The sequence below is a fragment of the Muntiacus reevesi genome, chromosome X, assembly GCF_963930625.1.
Source record: "Muntiacus reevesi chromosome X, mMunRee1.1, whole genome shotgun sequence".
NCBI lineage: Eukaryota > Metazoa > Chordata > Mammalia > Artiodactyla > Cervidae > Muntiacus > Muntiacus reevesi.
The window spans coordinates 127,906,653-127,925,971 of NC_089271.1; positions in this window are offsets into that span (position 1 = coordinate 127,906,653).

Here is a 19,319-nt window from a genome sequence, read left to right on the forward strand (position 1 = left end):
TTGGAACTCAGGGAAGATCGTGGAGGCTGAATGAAGCCCATTTCCTGTCATCAAGAAATGGGGAACACAGAAAGGCTTTTGTACCCAGGAGCCATACAGGGTCCTGCCTGGTATCAGTTTTAGGGGGACTTGGTTTCATCACTTGGATTTTAATGAATCCTAGAGATACAACTAGAGACCTAGGGCAAATTACTTAAACTCAGGTTTCTCATCCAGAAGTGAGATAACCAACAGTATTTTCCTAGTCATATTTCTGTATGTGTAAGAATTAAGTGAGACAATGAATACAAAATACTCAGCACAGTGCCTGTCACATAAGCATAGGTGGCATTTTTAAGTGCCTATTCAATCATTAATATGTTCAAAAAGTATTTATTGTGTGTCTACTATACGCTAGACCTTGTTTTAAACATTAATATACATTAGTGAAGAAAAACCAAGCAAACAAAAATAAAACACTGAAGTCTCCGGCCTTATGACACTTGCATTCTAGTGGGGAAGGTAGAAAGATGGTAAGAAGAGAAATGGAGAATAATACAGCAGAATGAAGGAGCCCTAAGATGGGGAAACAGTGGAAACAGTGTCAGACTTTATTTTTTTTGGGCTCCAAAATCACTGCAGATGGTGATTGCAGCCATGAAATTAAAAGATGCTTACTCCTTGGAAGGAAAGTTATGACCAACCTGGACAGCATATTAAAAAGCAGAGACATTACTTTCAACAGTGGTCCATCTGGTCAAGGCTATGGTTTTTCCAGTGGTCATGTATGGATGTAATTGTTGGACTGTGAGCAAAGCTGAGCTCTGAAAAATTGATGTTTTTGAACTGTGGTGTTGGAGAAGACTCTTGAGAGTACCTTGGACTGCAAGGAGTTCCAACCAGTCCATCCTGAAGGAGATCAGTCCTGGGTGTTCACTGGAAGGACTGATGCTGAAGCTGAAACTCCAATACTTTGGCCACCTCATGTGAAGAGTTGACTCATTGGAAAAGACCCTGATACTGGGAGGGATTGGGAGCAGGAGGAGAAGGGGACGACAGAGGATGAGATGGCTGGATGGCATCACCGACTCGATGGGCATGAGTCTGAGTAAACTCCGGGAGTTGGTGATGGACAGGGAGGCCTGGCATACTGCGATCCATGGTGTCACAGAGTTGGACATGACTGAGCGACTGAACTGGACTGAACTGAAAGATCAAAAGGGTGGGTGAATATTACTATCTTTATAGAGATCAAGAAAGACCATTTTAAGTGGCATTTGAATAGAAATCCTTGTGAAGTGCTCACATGTCTGGAGATGAAGCATTCCAGACAAGGGAAACAACAGATGAAAAGGTCACAAGGAACCAACATGGTTGGCATAGTTCCAGAAACAACATGGAAGTCATTGTGGTTGATTGAGATGGAGAGAGGCAGGAGATGAGGAAGAGAGATAACAAGGAAGGAAACTATATGATTGGCCTTCAATGCCACTGAGATGAGTTAGAGGAATTTTAAGTAGGAACACAAGATAATCTGATGTACATTTTAACAGAATCACTGACTGTTTTGGAAAATAGATTATAAAGGCAAGAGTGGCAGCAAGGAGATCAGTTAAGAGGCTATGGTAGTAACTCTTGTTTGAGGTGATAGTGGCTATGACCAAGGTGGGAGCAGTGGAAATGTTATGAAGCGGCCAGATTCTATAGAGCAGAACACACGGTCTGATTTGATTAAAAGCTTAGCTGTCATGTAAAAGTGAACATTCTATGTGATCTAGCTCAATTCATTAGAGTTTTCTGCAGAGGAGTTTGTGGCCAAAGTCCCAGCAAATGTGAATATGCCTTCCATTGTCATAGGTCCTTGTTGCATGTAACTATTTTAGGGAGGGCTTGGTAGTGGTCTGGGTTAAAGTTCTGAACATCTCAAGTTCCTTTAACTATAACATCATTAAGTAGAACACTAAGGGCCAACATAATTTCTCATTGCTAGCACTCTGCTCTGTTGTCCAGGCTCCAAGGTTTTGTTCTCTCTGCCTCATTTTTCTCCTATCAGTTTTGTCTTACCTATCCCTTTGCTAAAAAACATGAAGTGGCGAGTGGGAGTCAAACTGAGTGAGAGGTGGTTCTTAGTAGAAAATTGACATTGGGAAGTCACTCTCCCTCTGTGGATTCAAGTTTCTTATCTGTAAAAGGAGTGGGTTGAATTTATGAGCATTAAGATCTCTTGCAACTCTCAAGTTTTATGATTCATTCAATGATTCACTCATAATCAGACCTTCATCAACATGTTGTGTGTGTATGTGTGCATCGATATTTTAATATTTATTATGTCATCTTTAAATCATTTCAAAATTTCATCAGTGAAGGAAAATAGTGTATGGAGATTTTAAGGAATTTCCGCAACAGCACTTATTGAGGTAGTGAAAGAGTTGGTTCTAGGTACAAGTTTTGCCATGGCATCTCAAAAAAAGGCATTAATCCAGTTATTTTCAAACATGTAATTACTATTCACTGCTTGTCTGATACATTTTATTAGAAGATGGAGATCTTTTCCTTAAAATGTGAATAAGTGGCAGCAAGCTATTGCAAGCAATATATAAAATGTTCTGTTTATGCCACAGTCTTCCATAGCTAATTTAGGTAGAAAATGCCCACACCCAAATAATTCATCTGTAATTTTCCTGAACACTGGCACACCAATTTTCCCAATTTGAAACCTGAGCTCTTTTCTTCCTTCCTACAATCACTAACCCTCTGCAGTTTTTCTAGCTCTTCCAGATGGAAATCAGAATTAAATATTAATGTACGTGGTATTATTGTCAACCTGACTATGGCCCAACGGCTGTGTCAGTGGCTGAGAGGGGGCTAGCAGAGGTTCTATTGCTGGTCATGCCCTGCTGCCTGATAATTAGATGTAAAGGTTGAAGAGTAAACACATATTTTAAACATCTATGTCCAAATGGTGCTCTACTCTGTCTCATGGGATATATTTAAGCTCTGTATGGGAGAGACTATTTTTACTAAGAGTGGCTGGTTTTCTAGGTAATTAATCCAATGTGTAACTGAGAAAGCAGCTAATGGGATCAACATAATCTGAGGTACAGTGAAGCTGGCATTATGAGTGTTCTACTCTTTAATATAGCATAGGGGTAATAAATATGTCTGGGTAAGTTCTCTTTTATGAGGTCCTAGTTTCTTGTTATGGGAACTCAAAATAGAGAAAGAAGGTGGTGTAGCCAAAATTCAGCTTTTATATACCAGTATGGAATTAAATCTCAGAAACAGAGTTTTGGGTGAAGTAGAAAAGAATAGCTTCATTGCTTTGCCATGCAAAAGGAGACACAGAAGGCTAATGTCGTCAAAACCGTGTGTCCCAACTCTGGACGGAGAGTTGTGAAGAGTTTTATTTTCAGGGTTATTGAATAAGAATCAGGGCACCTTCCAGGCTTATATTCCTCCAACCCAGGGAACCTTTGGCCGTGACTAGCTTCTGAACTGTGGTCTTCTCTCTGGGGCTTCCCTGGTGGCTCAAATGGTAAAGAATCTGCCGGCAATGCAGGAGCACCAGGTTCAGTCTCTGCATTGCGAAGATCCCTCGGAGGAGGAAATGGCAATTCACTTCAGTATTCTTGTCTGGAAAATCCCTCTGGGAAGAATGCTTCATCAAGTAGTTAACACCTTCCATTTCCTGTGGGTTTTAGTTCTGCAAAAGAGCTGAAAGTTATCATTATGTATATCTCTAGAGGAGGAACCAGAACCCTGCCTCAAGGCTCCATTGTTTCTTTTTTTTTTCCCTGTAATTTTATTTATTTTTCATTTATTTTTATTAGTTGCAGGCTAATTACTTTACAGTATTGTAGTGGTTTTTGCCATACATTGACATGAATCAGCCATGGATTTACATGTATTCCCCATCCCGATCCTCCCTCCCGCCTCCCTCCCCACCCCATCCCTCTGGGTCTTCCCAGTGCACCAGCCCTGAGCCCTTGTCTCATGCATCCAACCTGGGCTGGTGATCTGTTTCACCATAGATAATATACATGCTGTTCTTTCAAAACATCCCACCCTTGCCTTCTCCCACAGAGTCCAAAATTTGTTCTTTACATCTGTGTCTCTTTTTCTGTTTTGCATATAGGGTTACTGTTACCATCTTTTTAAATTCCATATATATGCGTTAGTATACCGTATTGGTCTTTATCTTTCTGGCTTACTTCACTCTGTATAATGGGCTCCAGCTTCATCCATCTCATTAGAACTGAATTCTTTTTAACGGCTAAGTAATATTCCATTGTGTATATGTACCATAGCTTCCTTATCCATTTGTCTGCTGATGGGCATCTAGGTTGCTTCCATGTCCTGGCAATTATAAACAGTGCTGCAATGAACATTGGGGTGCACGTGTCTCTTTCAAATCTGGATTCCTCGGTGTGTATGTCAAGGAGTGGGATTGCTGGGTCATATGGCAGTTCTAGTTTTTTAAGAAATCTCCACACTAGAAAAGGGAACCCTCTTACACTGTTGGTGGGAATGCAAACTAGTACAGCCACTATGGAAAACAGTGTGGAGATTTCTTAAAAAACTGGAAATAGAACTTCCATATGACCAAGCAATCCACTTCTGAGCATACACACTGAGGAAACCAGATCTGAAAGAGACACGTGCACCCCAATATTCATCGCAGCACTGTTTATAATAGCCAGGACATGGAAGCAACCTAGATGCCCATCAGCAGACAAATGGATAAGGAAGCTATGGTACATATACACCATGGAATATTGCTCAGCCATTAAAAAGAATTCATTTGAATCAGTTCTAATGAGATGGATGAAACTGGTGCCCATTATACAGAGTGAAGTAAGCCAGAAAGATAAAGAACATTACAGCATACTAACACATATATATGGAATTTAGAAAGATGGTAACAATAACCCTATATGCAAAACAGAAAAAGAGACACAGAAGTACAGAACAGACTTTTGACCTCTGTGGGAGAAGGTGAGGGTGGGATGTTTTGAAAGAACAGCATGTATATTATCTATGGTGAAACAGATCACCAGCCCAGGTGGGATGCATGAGACAAGTGCTCGGGCCTGGTGCACTGGGAAGACCCAGAGTAATCGGGTGAAGAGGGAGGTGGGAGGGGGGATCGGGATGGGGAATACGTGTAACTCCATGACTGATTCATGTCAATGTATGACAAAACCCACTGAAATGTTGTGAAGTAATTAGCCTCCAACTAATAAAAAAAAAAAAAAATGAAAAAAAAAGAAAAAGAAATCTCCATACTGCTCTCCATAGTGGCTGTACTAGTTTGCATTCCCACCAACAGTGTAAGAGGGTTCCCTTTTCTCCACACCCTCTCCAGCATTTATTGCTTGTAGACTTTTGAATAGCAGCCATCCTGATTGGCGTGAAGTGGTACCTCACTGTGGTTTTGATTTGCATTTCTCTGATAATGAGTGATGTTGAGCATCTTTTCAAGTATTTGTTAGCCATCTGTATGTCTTCTTTGGAGAACTGTCTGTTTAGTTCTTTGGCCCATTTTTTGATTGGGTCATTTATTTTTCTGGAATTGAGCTTCAGGAGTTGCTTGTATATTTTTGAGATTAATCCTTTGTTGCTTCTGTTGCTAATATTTTCTCCCATTCTGAAGGCTGTCTTTTCACCTTGTGTATAGTTTCCTTTGTTGTGCAAAAGCTTTTAAGTTTAATTAGGTCCCATTTGTTTATTTTTGCTTTTATTTCCAATATTCTGAGAGGTGGGTCATAGAGGATCCTGCTGTGATATATGTCAGAAGAGTGTTTTGCCTATGTTGTCCTCTAGGAGTTTTATAGTTTCTGGTCTTACATTTAAATCTTTAATCCATTTTGAGTTTATTTTTGTTTATGGTGTTATATCCCTAGAGGAGGAACCAGAACCCTTCCCCAAGGCTCCATTGTTTCTTGATTGTTCTGCTGCTGCTGCTAAGTTGCTGGCAGCCCACCAAGCTCCGCCATCCCTGGGATTCTCCAGGCAAGAACACTGGAGTGGTTTGTCATTTCCTTCTCCAATGCATGAAAGTGAAAAGTGAAAGTGAAGTCGCTCAGTTGTGTCTGACTCTTAGCGACCCAATGGACTGTAGCCTACCAGGCTCCTCCATCCATGGGATTTTCCAGGCAAGAGTACTGGAATGGGTTGCCATTGCCTTCTCCACTTGATTGTTCTTCCCTTCCCTAATTAGCAACTGTTTGAACCTGCCATTTGGATCTCAGGGAAGGTCCTGGAGGCCGGATGAAACCTATTTCCTTTAAAAAAAAAAAGAAATGGGAGACACAGAAAACCTTTTTTGCTCGGAAGCCCCATAGGATCCTGCTCAGTTTCAGTGACAGGACACAGGGAGTGTATACCTAAGGGAGGAATGAGTTCTTTTCTAAAGACAGGAGCCTGTGTATTCCAAAGTCCAAAGATAAAAGGGATTTCCCATTACTCAATCCTGGTTAGTATTCAGTGTAACGGACTTGGACCTGCCACTGTCCCTAATTCTGTTCTCATTCCCTTAGTGACTAGCTCTTGGTTAGAAATCACATATGCTATCATGGAGACCCTTTCAGATAATATAATGCTGTGAACCCAATTCTAATGCATCATCCTGTTTAAAATCAGTGACTACAGACAGTTTTAGAGAGAGTGCAGACTCTTTAACTTGGTCCAGAAGGCCTTTTCTTACTTGATTCTTGTTTACCTTTCCATCCTCATCTGTCATTATTACATTATGTCATGCTTTTCCTTAACTGTGGTGAACTACTTTCGGCACTCCAATGAACCATGTGTTCTAATACATCTGAGCCTTTACATTTTTCCTTTGTTGAGGATGCCTCTCCCAACTTTCTCCACTCTACCTGCTTATTTATCCACTAAAATATAACTTAGATGTCACTTCCCTAAGAAGCCTTCCGTGAGTATCCTCTGAAGAGTTAGGTGCCTTGAGTCTGCGTCCTTATAAAACTTATTTCTCTATTATGATTTTTAATAGTCTTTTTACTTGCTTTTCTTCAAAGTTACTATGTCAGCTCCTCAAGGGGAAGAGCCAAAGTTGGTTCATATCTGAATCTTCATGTCCTAGTAATTCCTATCATATGGTTTGTTCTCAATAAACTTATTACGGATGACTGAATATTGCATCTATGGCTCTGCAAGCATAACAGGATGGAGGTTTCAGATACTGTGACAGAATAATGAGAACAACATTTCAGTCAGCATTTGTGTGTGTGTGTGTGTGTGTGTGTGTGATAGGATGCCTTTGTATTTCATGTGATATAAGCTGCTTATATATACAGATATGGCTGAGTGGCTGATACATAGAATCTTTTCTAAACAGTGTGTTCCAAGGGCTATACTATTTTCACTTTCTAGAGCAGATTTCCTTCAACATGGACCTTGAAGAAGGTGGTGTAATAGGAAGTTGGCCGTAAATGCTTTGTCGAGGCAGGAAGATAGGAAAAAGAGGAAGTGGCTGTGGTGTCACATTTTAGTGATCCATCTTAGTCTCTGCCACCAAGTATCTATGTGTTTGGGAGCAAAGTATTTATCTGCCCTAGGTCTTCATTGCCTCATTGGTTAAAAAAGAAAGTATTTTAATCAATGAAATCCTTTGTAAGCCCAAGGGCCACCTCTTTATTAAATTTGACTTGACACTCTGGAAGACAGGGATGAAGCAGAGGATCTCTTGAGAACCTTCACCTTTTTCTAAATCTTCTGATCTATAATTCAAAAAGGTGGTTACATTATTTTTTACATTTAAAAAAGTTACACAAGTAATATATTTTCATTGACCAAAATTATAAAACACAAATAACCAAAAGAAGATTTTAAAAAATCACCAATAATTCCGCCAGCCAGAATCACATGAGTTTTTAAGTGTTACCACACTGGCTATCTTAAATGATGTCAAAATGGTTAAAAACTGAAAACCTCTTAAATGTTGCTGTTAAACTATTTTCTTTTGACTGCAGTTTTAAATAAATCAAATCATCTGGGTGGTTAGTCAACCTTGCTGTTGGATAGCCACATTAGACATTTGTAATATCTGGAATTAAATACATACATAACAACAATAGTGATAAAATCAGTCACTTCAGACTTGGATTTTTTTTTTAATGTTGTTTTGCTCTAAGTGCTGGAGCTGATGCCCTTCTCTCCTATTGTATTCAGCCATCATTACCCTCCTTTGGCAAGAGTTCTCCAGTGATTTGTGCTCCCTCCAGGTACAGGGGCTCTATCTCCCCTCACTATCTCCTTACCCTCACTTTCCATGATACAAAATGTCCATTTAAAGGATAGGGATACATTAAACAAAAATCCATGAATGTTCTCAAAGCCAGATCACTGGTGTCTAATTGATTACATACTCAAATGCTGAACTGATATCCTGGTTTGGTGAAGTCTTTCTCATGCCACATCTCCTGGTTTGGAATCTGAGAGCTGACTTAGCTTATGCTGCAGCTCTCACTGACATTTCTGGTTGAAAGTGCATCTTACCCAGGTCCTTGTGACAAGTTGTCAGCCAGTGCCCCCAAAGTGGTCACAATAGACAGAGATGCTATGAGCTTCTTCAAGTAACAGGAAGCACTGACAAGAGGAAACAATCAGGTGTCATTTCTGGCCTATAGCCTACATGATTTCTCTATTTCAGCTCCAATTACATAGAGGATCACTGTTGGCTGCATTATGTATTCACCCAAAATCTTCTCTGAAACTTTAAGATAGCTTGGAATGTCAGTGAAACCAGTTAGATTCAGGCCCTAGGACATGTATGAAAAGCATAGCAGAATTCTGGGCTGGAGCGTCAAGAAACCTGAGTTAAAGTCTATGTTCATAACTTTCTGTTTGTGTTACCTTAGACTAATTACTAAATCTCTCCCTTCTCAGTTTTCCTTTATGTAATGAACATCATAAAAGTTTGTTTTTCTGTCTTACAACTGTAAATTTCAAAATCAAAGTGAAATAATGTATATGAAATTGACTTTTTTCCAAAAAAGATAATCATAAAGCACTGTACAAAGGTGCTCTGAGTTATGGAATAATAAAATACTTCCTATTGGTCTCCAACAATCCACAGCCCAATTCCACTTCAATTCATAGTCAATTGATTTAAAACAATCTGGCTATCAGCCCAGAGTACAAATGAAAAGATCAGACCAGAGGTTTATGCTGGGTTTTCCCCTAGATCGTGTTTTATGAGACTGATTTCTCTAAAGAGGACTTAATCCCCAAAAGGTGAAGTTGATTAATTTTCTTTTACCTGGTCTCTCCTCCTTCCCCTCACTGTATCTGTTTCTCCACTAGGCACTTATCCTGGGTGTATCTCAGAAAAAAAATTTCCTAAGAACTGTGCATTCTTTCTGGTTCACAAAAATAATTTATCCTGGATTATCATTTTTATCCTCAAATTATTAATCAAGGAAAAGATGTATATCTATATATACCTCTATGTGTATATATATACATATACACACACACACACACACACACCCCCTACCTCTCTTCCTCTCTTTTGATTCTATATACCCATATATATAGTCTTGATTTTATATATATGTATACTTGATTGGAGAAGGAAATGGCAACACACTTCAGTATTCTTGCCTGGAAAATCCATGGATGGAGGAGCCTGCTAGGCTACAGTCCCTGGTGTCGCAAAGAGTTGGACACAACTGAGCGACTTCACTTTCTTTCTTTTTATACTTGATTATATATATATGTGTGTGTGTGTACACACACACACACACACACATATATATATATGCAGTTAATGCCAATATGGAAATGTTATGTTAAGTCGCTTCAGTCATGTCCAACTCTTAATAACCCACCAGGCTCCTCTGTCTATGGGATTTTTTCCAGGCAAGAATACTGGGGTGAGTTGCCATTTCCTCCTCCACGGAAGTTCCAGTTAGAGATGCTGGGGATTGAACATGGGGCCTCGTGCATGCTAAGCATGAGCTCTACCATTGAGCTACACCCCCAAAGGTGACGCTGTGGCTGCATGGGCTGAAAATGGTCTTCCTCAATCCATCTTCTTTTATTCTGTGGCATTTTAACTAAAAAACTAATATTTTACATTTTTGTTTGCAAAGCTCAAAGTACTATCTGCCAGATGTAGTCCCCTGCAACATACAATTCCACATTGGCCAGGACACAGATAATCTACTCCACAAGGCCCCAAAGGCAGCTTCTGGTTACATCTGAACTGCTTTAGAAGTAGTCTACTAGACTGTTATGCACTATTGTACTAAAAAAATCTCGTTTCCCCAACCTCTCCCACTCTGCATACTGCTCAATCTCACCTCAGCTGTGAGTGGGGTCCCTCCCAAAGGGCTTTATTCAACACCCCTGCCTCAGGTATTCAGTAGATACACTCTGTAGTATCTAAGCTCCTGCTGACCCCAGAGAAATCCAACCGAATCCTTGCTTCCTCAGGGATCATGCTGTATCAGAGATAGCACTTTAGAATGCAGCAAGCTATTTTGTTTACCCTCTCAGTATAGCCCACAGTGTGTACTTTAAATAAACTTTTTATTTTATAATAACTTTCAACTTACAGAAAATTTGTAAATACAGTACAGAGAGTTCTCATATATCCCACACCCAGTATCCCTTATTGTTAACATCTTACATTAGTATAATATGTTTATCATTACTCATAAAACCAACATTGATGCATTATTATTAACTAAAGTCCTTTCTTCATTCAAGATTTCTTAGTTTTTATCTAATGTCCCTTTTCTCAAGACAGGCTCCTATCCAGGATCCTACATTGCATTTAGTCATCAGGTCTCCTTAAGGTCTTCTTGGTTGTGACAGTTTCTTAGACTTTCCTTGTTTTTGGTGACCTGCCCAGTTTTGAGGAATATCAGTCAGGTATTTTGTAGAATTTGCTTAATTGGCATTTGTCCAAATTTCTTCTTATGATTAGAATGAAGTCATATATTTTGGTGATAAAACAGAGGAAAATTGCTATTCTCACCAGATCATATCAAGGGTACATATTATCAACATGCTTTATACCATTGATACCATTTATACCATTGATGTCAGCCATGATCAGCTGGGTGAAGTAGCATTTGTCAGGTTTCTTCATTGTAAGGTTTTTCTCATTTCTCTGCCCCTTTCCATTCTATACTCTGTGGAAGGAAGTCACTATGTGAAACCCAAACTTGAGGAGTGGGGAATTATGTTCCATCTCCTTGGAAAAGAGTATATGCTGAAATCATTTCAAATTTTGAGTGTACATTTTGTCCATTCTCCTCACTTACTTGTCTATTCAACAATTTATATCAGAATAGACTCATGGATATCTATTTTATACATTGAGTTATAATCTAATAATTATTTTTATCAAATATTTTGCTGAAATTCTTTCAACTTTAGCCACTGGACACTGCTACACTTGGCTGTGTCCCTTTGACACATTACCACCATTATGGGATTATCATCATCATCTTCATCGTTCTCCTCCTTCTCTTCACCCTCCTCAGCATTCCCTTAGTTTCTGGCACTAGAATATGCTCCAGGCTTGTTTTCTGTATTTCTTGCCCCAGCCCAAGGAGCTTTAGTTCTTTTTATTACAGAATGGTATTGAAAATTAATGACTTAGTATATGAAGAGATGGGCTTCCCAAATGGTTCATCAGGTAAAGAACCCGCCTGCTAATGCAGGAGACACAGGTTCAATCCTGGATCAGGAAGGTCCCCTGGAGGAGGAAATGGGAACCCACTCCAGTATTCTTGCCTGGACAATCCCATGGACAGAGGAGCCTGGTGGGCTGTAGTCCATGGGGTTGCAAAGAGTTGGACATGACTGAGTGACTAAGCATACACCAAGAGATGATACCACACCATAAATAAAAATGTAACTCTTACCTGTCCCAACCAGCCCCCCAAACAACTCATTATCTATAGTAACCAGCCAAGAAGCCAGACTATCTACAAGTTAGACTTGTAGAAATTCAGACTACTATCTCTGGAAACCAGCTCAGGAAGCCATAATAACCCCTGTAAAGATGGGCTGAAAAATGGCCAGGGCTCAGTAAATAACTGACAACTTCCATAATTTTTGTCCGTGTTTCCAGCTTAGAAACATCCAGAGAGAACCAACTGTGGTTGTGCACACTTAACTAATCATGTATACTTTTGATTAGGCTGCCTGCATGTATCTTCCCCATGACAACAGCCTCCAGTTAGGGCACAGCTGAAGCTTTCCCTTTTTCTACTATAAATCATTCCTACTCCTCTGCCTGCCTTTGAACCTCTGCCAAAAGGCAAGTGATGGGGTTGACTCCCTAGCAAGCTCTGAATAAATAACCTCTGCCAGTTCTCATTTGGCTGGTCTTTATTTACCCCTGCGGAAACCAAAGTCTTGACTCTAGTTATGCTCATTGCTACTGGGGTTAATTTCTTATAGGTTCTCTTCGCTACCACTGCAAGGAAATAAATGTGTGTACACCATGCTGTATATATACACATAAGTATAAATATTTCTATGTGTACTCTTCTTTATCTGTATTAAACTACATGTGATTTCATATCAATATCTCCAACTCTAATTCATTACCACATACATCATTCTAGCCTCCTCCTATTGCTTATCTGGAAACTCCTACAACGGTGAGGAACCTAGTTCTTGCTACTCACCATTCATTTACCTAATCATTCAATCTGCAGTATAACACTATCAGAATTGCTAGTCTTTACTCACAGGGGATGAAACTATACTGAGTACAGTGGTCATGTACAGTTCCCTTTGCTTTTTTATTTCTTTCTATTTATTTTAATTGGAGGCTAATTACTTTACGACATTGTAGTGGTTCTTGCCATACATTGACATGGATCAGCCATGGGTGTACATATCTTCCCCATCCTGACACCACCTCCCTCCCCATTCCATCCCTCAGGGTCATCTAAGAGCACCAGCCCTGAGCAGCCTGTTTCATGCATCAATCCTGGACTGGTGATCTGTTTCACATATGATAATATACGTTTCAATGCTATTCTCTCAAATCATCCCATCCTCGCCTTCTCCCACAGAGTCCAAAAGACTGTTCTATACATCCGTGTCTCTTTTGCTGTCTCACATATAGGGTCATCGTTACCATCTTTCTAAATTCTGTATATATGGGTTAGTATACTGTATTGGTGTTTTTCTTTCTGATATACTTCATTCTGTATAATAGGCTCCGGTTTCATCTACCTCATTAGAACTGATTCAAATGCATTCTTTTTAATAGCTGAGTAGAACCTGATGCTGGGAGGGATTGGGGGCAGGAGGAGAAGGGGATGACAGAGGATGAGATGGCTGGATGGCATCACCGACTCGATGGACATGAGTTTGAGTAACTCTGGGAGTTGGTGATGGCCAGGGAGGCCTGGCGTGCTGCGATTCATGGGGTCGCAAAGAGTCAGACACAACTGGGCGACTGAACTGAACTTAACTGAGTATTCCATTGTGTATACGTACCATAGCTTTCTTATCCATTCGTCTGCTGATGGACATTTAGGTTGTTTCCATGTCCTGGCTATTATAAACAGTGCTGCAATGAACATTGGGGTATACGTGTCTCTTTCAATTCTGGTTTCCTCGGTGTATAGGCCCAGCAGTGGGATTGCTGAGTCATATGGCAGTTCTATTTCTAGTTTCTTTTTTTTTTTTTTTAAGGAATCTCCACACTGTTCTCCATAGTGGCTGTACTAGCTTGCATTCTCACCAACAGTGTAAGAGGGTTCCCTTTTCTCCACACCCTCTCCAGCATTTATTGCTTGTAGACTTTTGGATAGCAGCCATTCTGGCCGGAGTGAGGTGGTACCTCATTGTGGTTTTGATTTGCATTTCTCTGACAATGAGTGATGCTGAGCATCTTTTCATGTGTTTGCTAGCCTTCTGTATGTCTTCTTAGGAGAAATATCTCTTTAGTTCTTTGACCCATTTTTTGATTGGGTCATTTACTTTTCTGGAATTGAGTTGCATGAGCTGCTTGTATATTTTTGAGATTAAAATGTATATTTTTGTATAATATGTATAATATATGTTATGTATATTACATAATATGTATAATATAATATATATAATATATATATACACAATATGTATAATATACATTAAAATGTATATTTTTGAGATTAAAAACAAAGGCAGCTTTGTCAGTTGCCTTGTTTGCTATTATTTTCTCCCATTCTGAAGGCTGTCTTTTCACCTTGCTTATAGTTTCCTTTGTTGTGCAAAAGCTTTTAAGTTTAATTAGGTCCCATTTGTTTATTTTTGCTTTTATTTCCATTACTCTGGGAGATGGGTCATAGAAGATCCTGCTGTGATATATGTCAGAGAGTGTTTTGCCTATGTTTTCCTCTAGGAGTTTTATAGTTTCTGGTCTTATGTTTAGATCTTTAATCCATTTTGAGTTTGTTTTTGTGTATGGTGTTAGACAGTGTTCTAGTTTCAATCTTTTACAAATGGTTGACCAGTTTTCCCAGCACCACCTGTTAAAGAGATTGTCTTTTCTTGTATATTCTTGCCTCCTTTGTCAAAAATAAGGTGTCCATAGGTGCATGGATTTATCTCTGGGCTTTCTATTTTGTTCCATTGATCTATATTTCTGTCTTTGTGCCAGAACCATACTGTCTTGATGACTGTAGCTTTGTAATATCTGAAGTCATGCAGGTTCATTCCTCTAGTTCCATTCTTCTTTCTCAAGACTGCTTTGGCTATTCGAGGTTTTTTTGTATTTCCATACAAATTGTGAAATTATTTGTTCTAGTTCTGTGAAAAATACCGTTGGTTGCTTGATAGGGATTGCATTGAATCTATAGATTGCTTTGGGTAATATACTCATTTTCACTATATTGATTTTTCTGATCCATGAACATGGTATATTTCTCCATCTATTTGTGTCCTCTTCCAGAAAGGTTCGTTGAGTTACATGGAGAAGAGAAGAGGGAGGAGGGAGATCGAGGTGACCAGGAGGAGACAAGGGAGAATCAAAAGGGGAGAGAGCAATCTAGCCAGTAATCAAATCCCTATGTGCTCTCCACAGCCTGGAACACCCAGAGAAGTTCATGGAGTTATATAGAGAAGAGAAGAGTGAGGTAGGAGATAGAGGTGACCAGGAGGAGAAGGGGGGGGGGGTGGCTCAAAAGGAGAGAGACAGATCTAGCCAGTAATCAGTTCCCTAAATGTTCTCCACAGCCCAGAATACCCAAAGAGATTCACGGAGTTGGGTAGAGAAGAGTAAGGGGAAGGAGGAGATAGAGGTGACCTAGGGGAGAAAAAGGAGAGTCAGAAGGGGGAGAGGGCAATCAAGCCAGTAATCACACTCCTAAGTAAAAGTGGGTACTGAAGATTGAATTCTTAAAGGTACACAATTGATAACAAATACCAAAAATCAAATATTAAAAATCTAGAGTAGAGGTTGGACTCTCAAGAATACAATATTAAGGAAACAAAACAAAATCACAAAAGTTATTTAAAAAATGTATGAAGTTTGCTTTAAAAATAGGGTCTTTTTTTTTTTTTTGCAAGGTAATAGTAGGTTATAAAATGAAAATTAAAGGAGTAATAGATGACTTAAAAATTTAAAAAATGGTAAGAGTAAAAATATATCTAGGAGTTTCTCTGGAGCTGTTGCGGGCAGTGTGGGGTCAGTTCAGTTTCAGATAGTTCCTTGATCCAGCTATACTTCTCAAGATCTATAGGCCCCTTTCAATGTAATCTGTGCTAACTACAGGGTTTTAATCTGTTGCACCTGTCACTTCCAAAGCGGTTCCCTGTGTTTATTTTGGCTTCTTCTGTTTTCCAGTCTCTTCAGTGTCTAATTTCCACCCTGACACAAGGGGGTGAAGGTAGTCACTTATTTAAGCTCACTTGTTCAGTTGTGCTGTGGGGAGGGAGGAACACTGCAAAGAAATATCACTGGCGTGTGTGGGGAGTGCTCACAGTGTCTCGACCACAGTTGGTTTGCTCCCACTCAAGGCATGTGTGCGTTCCCAGTCTACCCTGCTCAGGCTCCAGGTTGCTTTGCAGGGGAACTGTCTAAAGCAGGCCCTGGGTTGCATCCACTTTCCAGGTCTAAGCCACTCAGGTTAAGGTTCTCGGGTACTCCACAAAGGAGCAGACTCTTTTGGGCCTGCGTTTTGTGCCCTTCCAGGTCCGAGCAGCTCAGGCGGCCAGATGCTTGGTGAGCGCACACTCCCCAGGTGTGATGCATCTTACAACCTCCCTGGTACCAGCCACTAGGTTTCCTGGGTGTGCAGCGGGAGCACTGTCTCAGGTGTGCCGTGTGTCTCTTCTGGGGAGCTAATCTCTGGCTGAGACCCTCCTGGCAGATGTCAACCATCCAGGATCTCAGGAAGACTTGGTTAGCAGCTGGGAGCCTGCTCGCAGTTTGGTAGAGAATGCCGTCTCTGGGGCAGAGATTGCCACTTTCGGGCTCTGACTGTTGCCTGCCTGCCTCCCTGACTCCATGTATCTGGTGGGGTATGGGCCAGTCTGCTGCCGGCTAGCTCTCCTCTGGTATTCATTCAGTCCTTTGTTCTATGAGAGGCCCGGCAGTGCCTTAGGTTAGGGCTTTCTGTGGGAAATTTCTCTTTTTCTTCTCTCTCTCTGACTATCCTACAGTTTGGGTTGCTATCTCATGTTAGCTCCCTCAGATTGCCCTCAGGCATTCAGGCCCAGTCATTACCCTAAGCAAAGCAGCCCGCACCTCCCTGTTCAGCCCCTGCTTGCTGGTAGCCGATGCCAGCGTCTGGGCTACTTCTCCACTAGGAGTTGCCGTTAGGCATGTAATCTGTGGGTTTTATTTATTTATTTATTTATTTATTTATTTTTCCTCCTAGTTATATTGCCTTCTGAGATTCCAAAACGCCCCACAGACCCGCCGCTGAGAGGATTTCCTGATGTTTGGAAACTTCTCCTCTTTTACAACTCTCTCCCAGGATGCGTCTCCATCCCTAAATCTTTTGTCTCTCTTTTTATCTTTTATATTTTTTCCTACCTCCTTTCAAAGACAATGGGCTGCCTTTCTGGATGCCTGCTGTCCTCTGCCAGCATTCAGAAGTTGTTTTGTGGAATTTGCTCAGCATTCAAATGTTCTTTCGATAAATTTGTGGGGGAGAAAGTGGTCTCTCCGTCCTATTCCTCTGCCATCTTAGGACTGCCCCCGCCTTGCTCTTAGTCTTACGTCCTTTACTCATTTTCAAAGTAACTTAGGTCAGCACTTTGCCCCACCCCCACCCCCTTCAGTGACGTTATATCATATCTGTAATACAGTTAGAGTCTCTGATCACAGTGTGAGTCCTTCCTTGTATTCTTACCCTCTTAAATTCCTTTTAAGATTTGTCTACATTAAGTTTCACTTTTTGTGTTGTAAAGTTCTATGGGTTCTGACAAATGCATAGTGTTGTATATCTACCATTAAAGGACTATTCAGAATAGTTTTACCATGTTATTGACTGTCATTCCTGCATAAACCCCTGAGGACCACTGATGTGTTCACTATCCAGAATGTCATGTAAGTGAAGTTAAACAGTATGAGGCCTTTTCAGACAGTCTTCTTTCACTTGGCAATATACATTTAATGTCCATTCATATTGTGTGGATTGATAGTACATTCCTGCTTATCACTAAGTAGAAGTCCATTATATGGATATACCACAGTTTGCTTATTATTTACCTATTGTAGCACATCTTGGTTTCTGTCAGAATTTGGCAATTACTAATAAGCCTGCTGGAAACATTCATGTAGAGGTTTTCTCTGGATATAAGTTTTCAAATCAGGTGAGTAAATACCTAGGGATATGATTACTGAATCAAATGGTAAGTTTATGTTTGGTTTTGTAGGAAACCACCAAGTTTTTCTGGTTGCTTGGTTTTCCAAAGCTACCATATTTTATAGCATTCTCATTAGCAATATCTGAGAGTTTCCTGATGTTGCCTCCTGGCTCATGTAGGATGTACAAATTTGTATGCTTTGCAAATTGTATAGCAAAAGGGAGATTATATGGATGTGTCTAACCTAATAACATGATGTCTCCTTTTATAAACAGACTCTTTTCAAGCTCGTAGCTGAAGAGGAAGCCAGAGGTTCCAAGTACATATTGCCACTGGTTTTGAAATGAAGAGGAGCATGTGAGAGGATTGCCGTCCCAAGCTAGTCTTCAAGAAAATGAAAACTTTAGTCCACAACCACAAGAGACTGGATTCTGTTAACAATCTAAATGAGCCTGGAGATGAGTTTTTCCCCATACATCTTAGGAAAGAGCCCATTCTGGTCAATACACCTTGATTTCAGCCTTGTGAGACTCAGAATAGAGAATCTGGTCAAAATCTGCCTGTACCTCTGACCTGCAGAACAGGGCTATAAAATCAAAGTTGTTTTTAGCCTATAAATTTGTGATAATTTATAGCCAGCAATAGAAAACTAATATAGCAGGTTGTCACTGGAGACCCTGTTTAATAAATAAGAGAATGAATCATGAGCAAGGAGTGTAAGGATACCAAATTCTGAAGAACAAAGATGAGAGTAGTATTTGCCATGGCTAATTTGACTCCACCCTTTCCTCCTTCTAAGCAGGGAGCAAAATGTGGCTACTTACATTTGCTTGGTTACTGGCATTTGATTATTTTACACTAACTAACTTGTCCTCTTTTCCTTTCTGCTAGTCACATATAATCAGTCTAGCACATTGACTGATTCCCTAAAAGAAAGATATAAGTCATGTTTGACTCTTTGAAACCCCATGGACTGTAGCCCACTAGGCTCCTCTGTCCATGGAATTCTCCAGGCAGAAACACTGGAGTCGGTAGCTGTTCCCTTCCAGGGGATCTTTCCGACCCAGGGATCAAACCTGGGTCTCCTGCATTGCAGGCAGGTTGTTTATCATCTGAGCCATTAAGGAAGCCCTGTTTACATGTCATATGTTGCCTACTGTATGATTTGTTTTATCCCAGAGTGACAAGTTTGGGGAGAGAATCTAAAGCCATCCCTCCTGGTAAAGAGAACACTGTGGAGAGGAAGAAACAAATGAACAACCCCTGAAACACTGCAATATGTGGATAGCCATTTATTCCATTTATTCTAGTCCTGCCGAGTTGGCAAAGTCAAAGAAAACCATTTCCCCTAGCTGGCACCACTAAACCAGTTTGAGCTCCTAAAATCAAATGGGAAGAAAGGCACAGAGAGCCAGAATGAGCCATTCAGACAAACTAAGCTGATTTTGACAGGTTCCCTGGTAACAAATCCAACGATGGTTATAAATGGGTCACTATAGCCTCCAGCTGTATTTTTTGTTATGTAAGCTTCCTGGAAAAGAAGA